The sequence below is a fragment of the Diceros bicornis genome, chromosome 36 (assembly GCF_020826845.1).
Source record: "Diceros bicornis minor isolate mBicDic1 chromosome 36, mDicBic1.mat.cur, whole genome shotgun sequence".
NCBI classification, from domain to species: domain Eukaryota; kingdom Metazoa; phylum Chordata; class Mammalia; order Perissodactyla; family Rhinocerotidae; genus Diceros; species Diceros bicornis.
In genome coordinates, this window is record NC_080775.1 from 29,116,233 (window position 1) to 29,128,689 (window position 12,457).

Sequence of the window (12,457 nt, forward strand, 5' to 3'; positions counted from 1 at the left end):
CCCAGATCTGTCTGTGCTCCATCTGTATCTGATTATTATTGAATAACTGAGACCAAAAAAGCCCATTATCGTCTCCTCCATTAGGACGCACTTGGGAAAGGGAGGGAGAGGAATCACGCGCTGGGTCCTGTACCAGCTTTCTCCACGCGATTCATCCTGTCCTGAGACGCAGCCTGTGAGGGGCTTGTTACCCCCGTGATACAGATGGGGCCCCAGAAGTCGAGTTCCTTCCCCCGTCCTCCCACTGGTAGTAAATGGCAGAGGTGGAATGTGATTTTGCCTGATTCCACTTCATCCTGCTGCCTCCACATGACCGAAAGAAAGCGGATGCTAGTTCTCACAATTTCTGACCCAAAGTTTGACTCAAGTAGAAAAGTGTCCCAATTTGCCCACCCATCCTACTACCCATCGCCATCTATGTTGGCAGCTGAGATCACTGCAGGGCTGTGGGTGCTGCAAATACAGTAACACGGGGAGGGAGGATGGAGCACAGGCTCGGGGTCTCAGACTCCCAAGCCCCGCCCTGCACGTATGGCTGTGGAGCTCGAGCAAGTTCCTTGACCTCTCTGTGCGTCAGCTTCATTCACGTCTATAAAATGGGGTTGGTAATATCAGTGCCCACCCCATAGGAGGTTGTCTGGAATAACAGAATGTGTGCAAAGCACTGTGCTGCCACACAGCACTTGCTCAACAGTGTAGGAAGGCTGCAATCCTGAAAATCTTTGGCCCATGTCAGCAGAGCACTCGATGCACTAGAGGAGTAAGATGGGGAACCCACTGATGCTTCAGCAGCCTCAGACATTCAGGCTTCCTGGGGTCTCGGGCTAGGGACCAGGACTCCACCAGCAGGAACTGTGGGACAATCATCTGCATAGGTACTCAGCTGGTGGCGTGGCATGTGTTTCTCAGCCGATGGCCAACACTGCCCTCATCTGCAGGACTCAGCCTGACGTGTCTTAGAAGTCTAAAGCTGCATCCCTGACAACTTCATCTCCAGTACAACTCCACCGTGTGTAAGGTGGAGGGAAATGGGCCAGCTGTCCTCACGGGCCATTCAGGCGGGCCCTCCGCTTCTAGGCGAGACCCTCCATGCAGGGCTCCAGACCTCAGAGAGCTGTCGGGAGAATCCATCCTCTCCAGAAGCTGGATGGAGCAAGGAAGGCTCCAACTCCCTCGCCCTGTAGACTGAACTCTGCTGGTTCCTGCGGGTGGAAGCCAGAGAGCAGCCTCTCTCTCCTGACTCCGGCTGCAGAAGGGTTTTGCCTCACTTCACTTTAGAATCCTAATGGCCCCAGTCCCCTGCCTGGACTTCTGTGTAGACAGGGTTCCTTAGGGTGTCCACAGTCAGTGAGTCTTGTTTGACCTCCTGTTGCGCAGCAGCGTGGGAACGAGAAGCCGAGTCACCTTGCTCTGTATGAGAAAGGATGCGCAGGCCTGAGGAGTAATTCAGAACTTGTTTCCACCGTTCGTGAGAAAAAATGGAGGTTTCTCCATCTCTCTTCACTTGGAGGGAGTAAAATATTCAGATGGAACCCGCACAGCTGCCTGAGTGGGAGTAGTGGCAGGATGAGCAGATGCCTCATGTGGGGTCTCCACAGAGCCAAGCTGAGTGGCTGTGCAGGCCCACCATCTCCATCAGCTCTGCCTTTCCCCAGACATCCCCAAACAAGCACACAGCCTAGGGAAGAAAACAATGCTTGCTATGCAAACACTACTTCTAGACAAGTCCCCTGCAATCCACCCCCAGCCAGAGAGCTTCCCCCAGCCCCTCCAGGGTAGAAAGTCTTCAGCCTCCACCGGTATAGGGTCAGACCTCATTCCCACTAGCTGGTCAATCAAGCCTTAAATTTCTTAACACCGATTTTAATCCAGGGGTGATAGGGTTAGGGTGCAATGTTTGCTGTTATATCCAAATGGTCCTCTGAGAGATTTACATTAATTTTGAAATAACCTGTCAGCTGCATTCCTCCGGCTGAAGAAGCCAGAACTCAGAGCTGGGACTGGCCAGGGAAGGAATTACAGGAAATACGGAAATCACAGAGGAAAAATGTCGGGTTTTGGCCCAGGCTCAGCAAGGCTAAGGGAAGAGCCGCGTGGCCAGCAGGTGGCGCTGTTGCTCAGCGGCAGAAGCCGAGGAGCCGGGCCTGCGAGCCTCTTCCGCCTCCTACCTGAGTCATCATCGCTGCAGCGGGCGTCAGATTTTAGGCACCGGGGGCGAGGGGGGGCACGACCGACACGAAGACACACAAGACCTTCCCCGCTAGACCCTAGCTCACCCGGAGTGACCCCATCGCCACTCGCTAATTTGTTTCCAGCACAAAGAACTTGACTCCGGTGACCCTGGGTCAGGAGTTCGTCCTGCTGCCTCCTTTCCTTCTGTCCCTGCCGGAGCTCCAGGAAAGTCCCCAGAAGCAAATCCACGGAGGCCAGCGCTGCAGTGGTAAAAGCAATGAGAAATCGCACAATTAAAGGAAACTGCCCAAAGATCGGGGGGTTCTGTGGGCCACCGATGTCTCGCTATAAGGACCCCTCCTTGATACACACTTTTTTTTTTTTTTTTGGTCTTCTTTAAATCTCTTCCCTTTGCCAGTTTTGCCATCTATAGAATGAAGGTGATAGCTTTCTTAGAATCAATTAGCTCCTGTCAGGAAAGCTCTCTGCAGATGAAAAGTGCTAAATTCTATTTATCAAATATTTAATCAGCCACATTTGGGGGATGATTCATAATCACCTATTCAGCTTGCTGAATAACCAGAGAAAATGGCATGATCAGAAACATAATTTTAAATACAGGTTTTCATAGATGTTGTGCCTGTCAGGACTATAAGAGAGAATTTTCGATTAGCATTCCAATTCCTCCCTGACTCCCAGGGCCCGGAAGAAACAGGCTTGCTTCCCACCCAGCCCATTCGCTGTAACCACTAGGGCTCACCTGCACCCTCACGCCTGGTGGGGTCCTCACTCGGCCCACAGCCCAGCAGCTGCATCCAGGACCTGGTGTCCGGAGGCCTCGCTTCCATGCCCCGAGCTCCTCTCCGTCCTGGCAGGTCACAGTATCTCCTCCACTCGGGTCAGTGTCCTCACGTCCTGTCTGTTGCATGCCTGCCCCTTTCTGCCCTGGAAGGGACTCCGTGGGGAGAAATTAGGTCATGTGCCAGGCACGGGCACTTTCAAATGAAAGGCACCAAACAGCCAGAGTTGAAGGTGATTCAGAGGGATTTCCAGTTGCTTCAAAGCAACATGGCCCAGTTTCCCTTCAGATCAGAGCTCCACTCCAACCAAGACCATGGTGGTGTGCTTGCACGCAAGCCTCTAAAAACAAAATTGTTCTTTTCTCGGTCGCTCGTTCTGCAAATATTTACCGAGCATCTGCCATTGGTATAAACTCTATGCCAGAGCTGCATGTTAAAGTGGGACAGATGACTGTCTTCGACTTTCTGGCAAAGCATAATTTTCAGAGAGCTGAAAACAAAACCCCCCTACAGATATATGGTGAACACAGGCGACATATTAGGGGCCTCCAGGAAGCAGACACCAAGATGGGGTCAGATGTGCAAGACATTTCTTGGGAGGGACATTCACTGGGGATAGGAAAACAGAAGGCGCAGGAGGAGGCAGGGAGAGCCTTGGGATAACGACGGAGGTCTGACACCTGGGAAGGGAGGAGGCAGGAAGGAGGATGGAAGAAAAAGCTTCAGACTGAGGGACAGCTCCGAGAAGGGTTTGGCCAGCCCATGGGGAGGCCTGGAGTGGAGGTTGCCCCTTCCAGGCCATGGGCAGAAGTACCCCGCTGGGCTGGGTCACTGGCCGGACCTGACCGGGGCATGAAAGCTGCGGTGGATCCGGAAGGCGCCACCCCTAGAAGCTGCCAGCAGACCGCAGTCCTCAAAGCAGGCCGTCTTTGAAAGATGCTGAGCAGGCACTTCCATGGCCACCACAGCACACGCCAAAGACTTACGGAAATCACAGCTGGTTAGTGATGGAACCAACAGGACGGTAACGTTAGTTCCGAAGAGGCTAGGAGAAAAAATACACATATACACAGACACATATATGTTTATGTATATAGAGAGAGGAAGGCGGTAGGAAGGGAGTAAGAGAATGAGATTTCACAACTATGCTCAAAACTGGTTCATGTCCCACAAGGTAATAAAACCATTAACATTGGCGGTTACTCTTTTCCACCAGTCAGAAATCATTTGCACCTCTACTGGACAAAAATCATTTGCAATTTATCCATTTCCTACTAGTTAACATGTAACTTTAGCGTCTGAGCCCTAATCGATAGCACACTTGTAGACAAGATGGCATTCCCTAGAGAGCCAGACAGGCAGGCTGTTTTGAGTGGTGTCCTGACTGGTATTAGGCAAGAAGTCGTCTCTGTGCCTCACTCCCAAGTTTCAGATAATTAATACTTCCTCGGGGAGCTTACATTCTAGTGGGATAGAGATGTAAGTAAACAGGCAGTTAAAATATTATGTGACGAAGGCCACAACAGGGGCCAGCCCATAAGAGGGGCACTGAGCTCAGATGGGGTTGTGGGGGCTCAAGGGCTTCCCCAGGAAATGGACTCAACCTAAGCCAAAGGATGGTTGAGTTAACCAGGTGCAGGGTCGGGGGGATGGGAAGGAGGAAGCAGAAGAAATCAGCACAAAGGCATTGAGGGGGCACCGTCTGAGAATTGCAAATAATTCCAAAGGGCTGAGGGTTGGGGGGCGGGCGTGGTCCTGGGACCAGAGCAAGAAGCGGGACTGGCGAGGACAGCAGGTAAAATACTGAACTCTCTTGTGTGCCATGCTCAGGAATTGGGATTTTTATAAGAAGCTGTTGAAGTATTTGAAAAGAGAAAAGGATTGATATTTTTGTTGATAAAGACCACTCTAGCTGAAGTGTGGAAAATGGATTGAAGGGATTAGAGCTAGAATGGGGCAGGTGAGTCATGAGGCTGCTGTTGTAATCTAGGTAGGCGGTGATGGAGGCCGGACCTGGTGTGGTGACCATGGGGGAACCTCACAGACCATAGGTCACATGCCCGGCTATGGGGACACTTGGTGAGCTGGGCTGACCTGGCCCTCCACCCATGCAATTTACCTGTTGCTCATCAGAAACCTTCGTGTTCAGCTGAATGAAGGATGCCAGGGCCAAGAGAGAGACCCCTGGGGCGTCAAAGTCCCACGAGCTGTGGGGCCTCCGCACGTCTGCGGCTGTGGACTCGGCATGCAGGCACTCAGGCTCAACACCACTTTGACTCCTTCATTCATTCAGTAAATATTTCCTGAGTACCTACTATGTGTTGGGCCGTGTCGGGACTCCAGAGATACGGAGATTAACAAGACCGACGCTCTCAAGGAGCTTGCGCACTAGCGGGGGACAGGCAATAAACACAAGCGCAAAGGGAGCTAGTTTAATTTCACTGAGCTTCCCGCATCTCTAGTTTGCTGTGCGTCATTAATTTTGCCTCTGCCATTTTCACTTGAAATATTTGTTCTGCTTGGTTCTCTCTCTATTCTCCCTCTGATATGCCAATCTTGTATATGTTACATCTTTTATAGTTGTCTCAGTTCTTGGATGTTCTGGATTCTTAAAAATTCTTCTTGTTGTTGTACTTAAGTTTGGGAAGTTGCTGTCGATCTATGTTCAAGCTCATTGATTCTTTCCTCAGCTATGTTGAGCTGACCAATGGACCCATCAAAGGCATTCCTCATCTCTGTTAGTGATTTTTACATTTGCAGCATTTCCTTTTGAGTCTCCCTTATCTCTCTGCTCACATTGCCCATCTGTTCTTGCATGTGGTCTACTTTTTCCATTAGTGCCCTTAACACATTAGTCATAGTTACTTTAAATTCCTTGAATGGTAATTTTTAACATCTGTGTTATAGCTGAGTCTGGTTTTGATGCTTTGTCTCTTCAGACTGTATTTTTCCTTGCTTTTCGGTGGGACTTGTGATTTTTTGTTGAAAGCTGGACATACTGTCTTCGGTAGTAGGAACTGAGGTAAATAGGCCTCTTATGTAAGGATTTACAATAGTCTGGCTGGGAGTTGGCTCTGTTTCATGTTTTCTGTAGAGACTTTAAATCCCTCTGATGTCTTTGTGTTTGGTTTTTGTCTCTCCTCTTGACTTTGGGCTTCCCTAAGTACCCCTCCTCAGAGAGTTCTCCTCCTCAGCTCCTTCAGCTGCAACCCACCATTACGCCATGGAGCCCTGTTGGTGTGGAAAGGTTTACATAGAAGACAGAGCGGATACTATTATCTTCCAGTTAAATCTCTGTCCTTTTGTGGACATGGGCCAGTTGTCTGTGACCTTCATAAGTGCTTCTTTTTGTGTCATACTCTCCCCGCTTAGGTGAGGCAGGAAGGCCAGAGGAGGCTGGGGTGGGAAGACAGCCCTTCCCAGGAGCCCTGGACAGGGCTCTGGTAAAGACTTTCCCCTGAGGGTAGGCCTTTGTTATGGAGAACATGCTGGTATATTTCACAAGGATTACTCTTCCTTCACCCCAGCCAGAGTCATGGATCTTTCCCAGATCTTCACCATGATGATCTGGTGGGGTTCCTGGAGGTAAGGCCCAAAGAAATATGGGGTCCTCCTAAGGCTGCAGCCCCCAAGAATTTGTTGCTCTCACACTAGTCCACACTTAGCCTCTAGCAATTCATCAAAATGACCATTGACGTGTTTCTACCAGTTTATGGGGCCAGCTGCTTCTGCTTCAGATAATCAGATCTCAGTTGTGGTTCTCTCATCTGCCTGTCTCTGCAGATTTCAGGGCGGTGGTTTGCCCAGCAACCTCAGTTCTCTGAGTCCAAAAGAAGTCATTAATTTTCTGTTTGTCCAGCTTTTTCTTGTTGTAAGGATGGGAGTGAAAACTTCCAAGCTCTACATATTGGAGCTGAAACCAGAATTCCGTAAATAACTTACTTTCAGATAGTGAGAAATGCTCGAGAATGGACTGTGGAGATGGGAAAGAGTTAGTGCAAGGTCATGAGAAGCCTGTCTGAGGAGACAGCATGTGGAGGAGACTTGAATGGTGGGGAGGAGCCAGCCCCATGATGATCTAGGGGAGGATCACCATCGGGATTGGCAGGTGTAAGTTCTTGGCACTGAAAGAAGGCCTGTGTGGCCAGAGCACAGGGAAAGGGAGAGAGGAGGGGGAGGGTGACCTCAGGCAGACATCAAGGGTGAGTATGTGCAAGACTTTATTCTAATTGCAGAGGGAAGCCATTAAGCATGGGAGATCTGATGTAACTTATGTTTGCAAATGATCCCTCTTACTAGGGAGTCCTTATGTCCAAGTTTTCCCCGGGACAGTCCTGGTTTATACCTTTTGCCTGGTGTATTTATAGTACCTCCTTTCACTTTCAAGAATGTCATGGTTCAGACAAAAATCACAATCACAAGATCTCCCTGCCTCTGGCCACGGTAAGGAGAAGACATGGGGACCACCATCATGGAGGCTATGAGGTCAGTTGGAAGTGAATGCAGTGAAGTGGACAAGCCATGATGGGGTCCTGGATGGGATGGTTGCTGAGGAGCTGGAGGGAACTGATGCCCTTAGAGTGTGCTATAGAGGTGGAGCCAGCGAGACTGCTACTGGATTGATGTGGGGGCAGAGTCCTCTCTGAAAGAGAGGAGTCAGGGGTTCAAGTAATCATGAATGACTCTGAGTCCCATCATCCAGTCTTGTAAATTGCACTCTACACACTCTCTCAAGTCTGTTGTTTCACTTCCATTCCCATACCCATCTCTCTTGTTCAAGTCTCTTCATCTCTTGCCTGAATTCAAGATCTCTCCTCCATTCCCATGGGCATATGGCAATGTCCCCTTGGACAGTGGACACAACCTCCAGTCCCACAGCCTATATCAAGAGCACACCCCTGAACTTGGCAAACACCACTCTTCAAATCAACTTCTCTCGTTTCCCACATGGGACTCCCCATCATTCCTTCCATACTCTTCCGTCCTTTGGGTCACTCAAAGCCTTCTGCCCAGGGTCCCCTCTTACCATCTCTGCCAACTAAAATTCTCCTCACCCTTTAGGGAGCTTACATGGTACCTCCTCAATGGAGCCTTTCAACCAGCCATCACTCCCTCCTCCGAATACCCAAGACCCTCAAATCTTACCTCTTTTAAGGCCTTTACCATATCCCATCTTATAAAACAGTCATTTACATATTTATCTTCACCCCTCAACTAGTTTGTAAGCTTTTGAGGGAAAGCATGATGTTTTTCTGATCTTTAAATCCTGCAGGGAGCTTGACACATCACAAATAGCTCAACTCTTTGTGGAATTGAATATATTAGGCAGAATGGAAGGCTGCTGCTGGTTTTGTTGGTTTGATCCTGGTGGGTTTACCCTTTGACTTCATCATCATGAAACCAGTTAAGAAGCTCCTCATGGGTTCCTCACTCAGAACCAGGAATGAGATCCGTGCAGGGCAGAGCAGCCCAGGCCTGGCCCGTGGTTAGCCCTGGCATTCAGGGCTGATGGTAGGAGCACAGGAACAGGAGTCAGACTCTTCCACTGAAGTCTCACCGCTTACTAGCTGTGTGCTTTGGGCAACTCACTTAACCTCTCTGTGTCTCAGGTTTCTTATCTGCAAAGCAAAGGCAATAGTAAAACCTGACCAGGGATGCTGGGAAGATCACGTGAGATAATACATGTAGGGTGCTCAGCACAGAGGCTGGTATATAGGACACTCTCCATAAAGGTAGTCATTATCAGTCACATGACTGATGGAGCTGGAAGCCACAAAGAAAATCATGACTAAAGACAATGATGGGCTTTGATCATTTTATTAAGTATTTTTAAATTTTTAATGATGCCACTCAACCTGGGAAGGGTGGGGTGGAGCAGGCAGTGCTGGTAGGAGTGTAAAAGGACTCAACTCTTCTGAAGAGCACTTTTCCCAAAACCTTCACAGTGCTCACATCGCTGGACACAGTCATTCCACATCTGGGGAATCTGTATCATGGAAATTCACAAAAATACAGAAAAATCTTACTCTGAAAATGTTAATCGCAGAATTATTTATAATAGAAGAAATTGGAATTAAGCAACTATTACATAAGGAAATAGTTAAGAAAATTTGGCACAATATCAAATAAAATGTATGTAGCTATGAAAATCATATTTACAAAGATCTCTTAATGACTAGGGGAAATGTTTATAATGTTAAGTGAGAAAAGTATGCTACCAAAAATGTTATGTAAATGAACATAATTATGTAAAAAGCATGTGCATAAAGAAGAGTGTATAATATCTCAAAGTGTTAATATTGTGTTATCGCCAAGTGATGGAATAATGGACAGTTTTGATTTTCCTTTTTTGACAGTTTTTAAAATGAGAATGTACTGTTTTTCTAGTCAGAAAGAAAAATCATGTTATTTTAAAGGACATTTGATAATTGGTAGGTTGCTACTCCAGAGCGTATCCAATGTTACATAGTTGTGGCGCCCCACCATAGTGTCTGAGACGTGAAATCTTGAGCACATCACTGAGCTCTCTGGTTCTCCTCTCTGGACCTCAGCAGTCTCCCCCGTGAAGTGGGGATACTAATCTTCACCTGTCTGAAGGCAGGGGCCAAATCAGGTGCGATTCGAAAGGCTTTTCCAGCCCTGATGCCTTTTGGTCTCTGATGACCTCGCAGGAGCCTCCTCAGTGAGGCCACTTTTCTCGGAGTACGGACATATGCGATTAGGACGGGGTGTCTAGAGAAACAAGGAGGACAGAGGCCACAAGCTTCTCCACATCATGGCACTGAGCAGGTGACACTACAGGACTAATTCAAGGGCTGCAGCTGCCTTGAGCCCGACCAGGCCTGCCAGAGCTAACTCTCTGGGCAGGAGCTTCAGGAACAGAAGGGACCGGCTCTGTTGTTTCTTCTTCTCAGGCTGTGTCCCTGCCAACTCTGCTTCATCACAGGGCCATTTGGTGCTGGCCTGCAGGCCTTCTTAGGCAGAGGGCACGTCTACAGTTCTCTTCCTCGAAAATATGTGAGGTGCAAAGGATCCATGAGCAGAATTCCGTGTCCTTCCTGCCTCCCTTCTCCCCTCGCTCCTAGGAATCAGAGGAAGACCACATCTTTGGTTCTGAAAACTCAGTCTGGTGACCCAGGAGCTGAAATGGAAATTCAGAGTCCACTTTGAGCCTGGTGGGACAGACAGGCCATCACAGGGCAGACACCCACAAAAGGCCTTCTACCTGGAATTAGCAACACAGACAAATGAGTAACTGTCAGTCACATGACCTGCATGGGGCTAATCTTCAACATTCTTACCAAGCTGCATGTCAGCCTGGGACGAGCCAGGAGTTGCACTGTGAGGGCACAGGCATCAAGCAGGTGTGTGTGACCAATCGCCTCGGTCAGATCCATGCCCCACTTCTTACTGCTTATGTGTCCGAGAAAATGACTCAATCACTTTAAGGGCTGGTTTCCCCATTTATAAAATGAGAATCATAGTGGTACCTACCACACAGGGTTGCTGTGGGATTAGATGAGATAATATTAGATAATAATGAGATAATGAGAAAGTGCTCACCTCGGTGTCTGGCATGCAGCAAGGGCTCAAGAAATGGCTATCTTTGTTATGAAGCTCTTCCTTGGGCTCAGCACCCCTGTGGGCAGTAAGGCGGATACAAAAGGTGAAACCACATCCCTCCTCTGGTGAAGTAGGATGATCCCCAAGATACAGCTAAACAGCTAAGCAGTGGGTGATTGAATGCAAAAGTGACTGGGAGGCAGCAATGCTATTTATAATAGCAACGTGCTGGAAGCCGCCCAAATGCCCAGCAGTCCTGTAATGACTAAGCAAATGCTGAACTGTTGTGACATGATAGCCCACTGCTGAGCCACTGGAAATGGCAGGCATGCCACTGATGTCCATACATGGACATGAGTCTCCGAAATAAACATTTCCAGAAGGAAGTCACAAGATGGCGTGTGCACACGGTTTGCCATGATGGGTAAATAGATGTGAAGCCACCCAGGGAGGTTACAAAGGAACTGGAGGGATGGAAGTAGTTAAGTGTAATACTCATCAGTTATTTTTTCCCCAAGTTGCTTAAGCAGCTGGTGTTTTAAAAAGATAACAATGCAACTAGAGGGGTTCAGAGAAGGGAGTGGGGTACAGAGCAGAGGGCAGAGGAAGGCTTTGCGGAGAGGATGGTGTTTGAGCAAATGTGGAACCATTTGCGGGTTTGAATAGGGGAGCGGTGTTGCCCCAATGGGACAACCTGGGTTCTCCTCCCCCGTCAGTTGCTTTAACCAAAGAAAGTGAGTTAAATGCTATTAAATGTAGGACGAGAAGTGTGTAAGGGAGAGCAGTGGGTGGCCTACCTGTCTCATGGGAGACGAGTTGAGGGAAAGCTGTTTGTATACTGAGCATCAGGGCTGGTCTACCCAGCAGGTGGCTTACTACCAGCTTCTCACCTGAGTCCTATCCAGACACCTACATGTGATGGGGGTCAGGATCCCGACTGGCTGTGTCTTAGGGAAAAGGGGGCCCATGCCAGGGCTCTCTGTTGCCCAGAAAGTTTGCATCATGAAGACACACATGAGCCTCCAAATAGGGTCCTGGAGACACCAGAATGAGAGTTTGGAAATAGTGGAGGAAATCCATCTTGCCAGAGCAGTGGAAGTTGCCGACTGCACCTCATACTGCTGCAAACCGTGACCCCAATCGCTAGGGCATTTCTGAGTACTCATCTCCCTGAATCAGTTTATGGGGTAAGTCAACCGGCTGTTGTTTGGGTCTGGCCAGCCTCCAGGGATCAGCTCTTGGGTCTGGCTTCTGCCCCCATAACGTGAACCCAGAAGCATCATGAGAGGGCACAGGACAGACACTGTCCCCCCAACAGATGTGGGTTTGAATCCTGCCTCTGCCACTTAACTGTGCCTTTGACAAGTTTTCAAAGCTCTCTGAGCTTCCAGTTACTCATCTATAAAGTGGGAGATGGTTAAGCCTCCTTCCGGGGTTCGAGGAGTAGCAACAATGTGTGTAAATGTTCACACAGATCCGAAGCTCAGTGAGGGGCGAGCATCACTCTATTCTTCCTGCTGGAAGCGTGCCTGGGATGGAAGAGTTCCCACTTTTGTGAGACGACCGCACACCAGAGACACAAACTTGTGGCAGGAACACAGCCTCCTTCCCATCCCACACCCACACTGGCGGGTCCTCAGCTGCAGGTGTGGAGCTTCCTGACCCACCTGGGACCGAGGGGTGGGTGCGTCAGAGATGGGCTCCCTCTGCAGGCAGGCAAGGGCGGTGCTCAGGGCAGGAAAGGACAGGAGGCAGTTGCTGCTGAAGTTCGGCTGCAAATGCCTCCTGGGGAGTGGACTAGCCACCTAGAGCAAATAAAAAATATATATATCTTTGGTCTTTATCCCTGGTTCCTGACACAGAGCTCCTATATCTCTCAGAATTTTCTGGGTGATAGGAGCATCTTTTGTTCCAATGAGGCG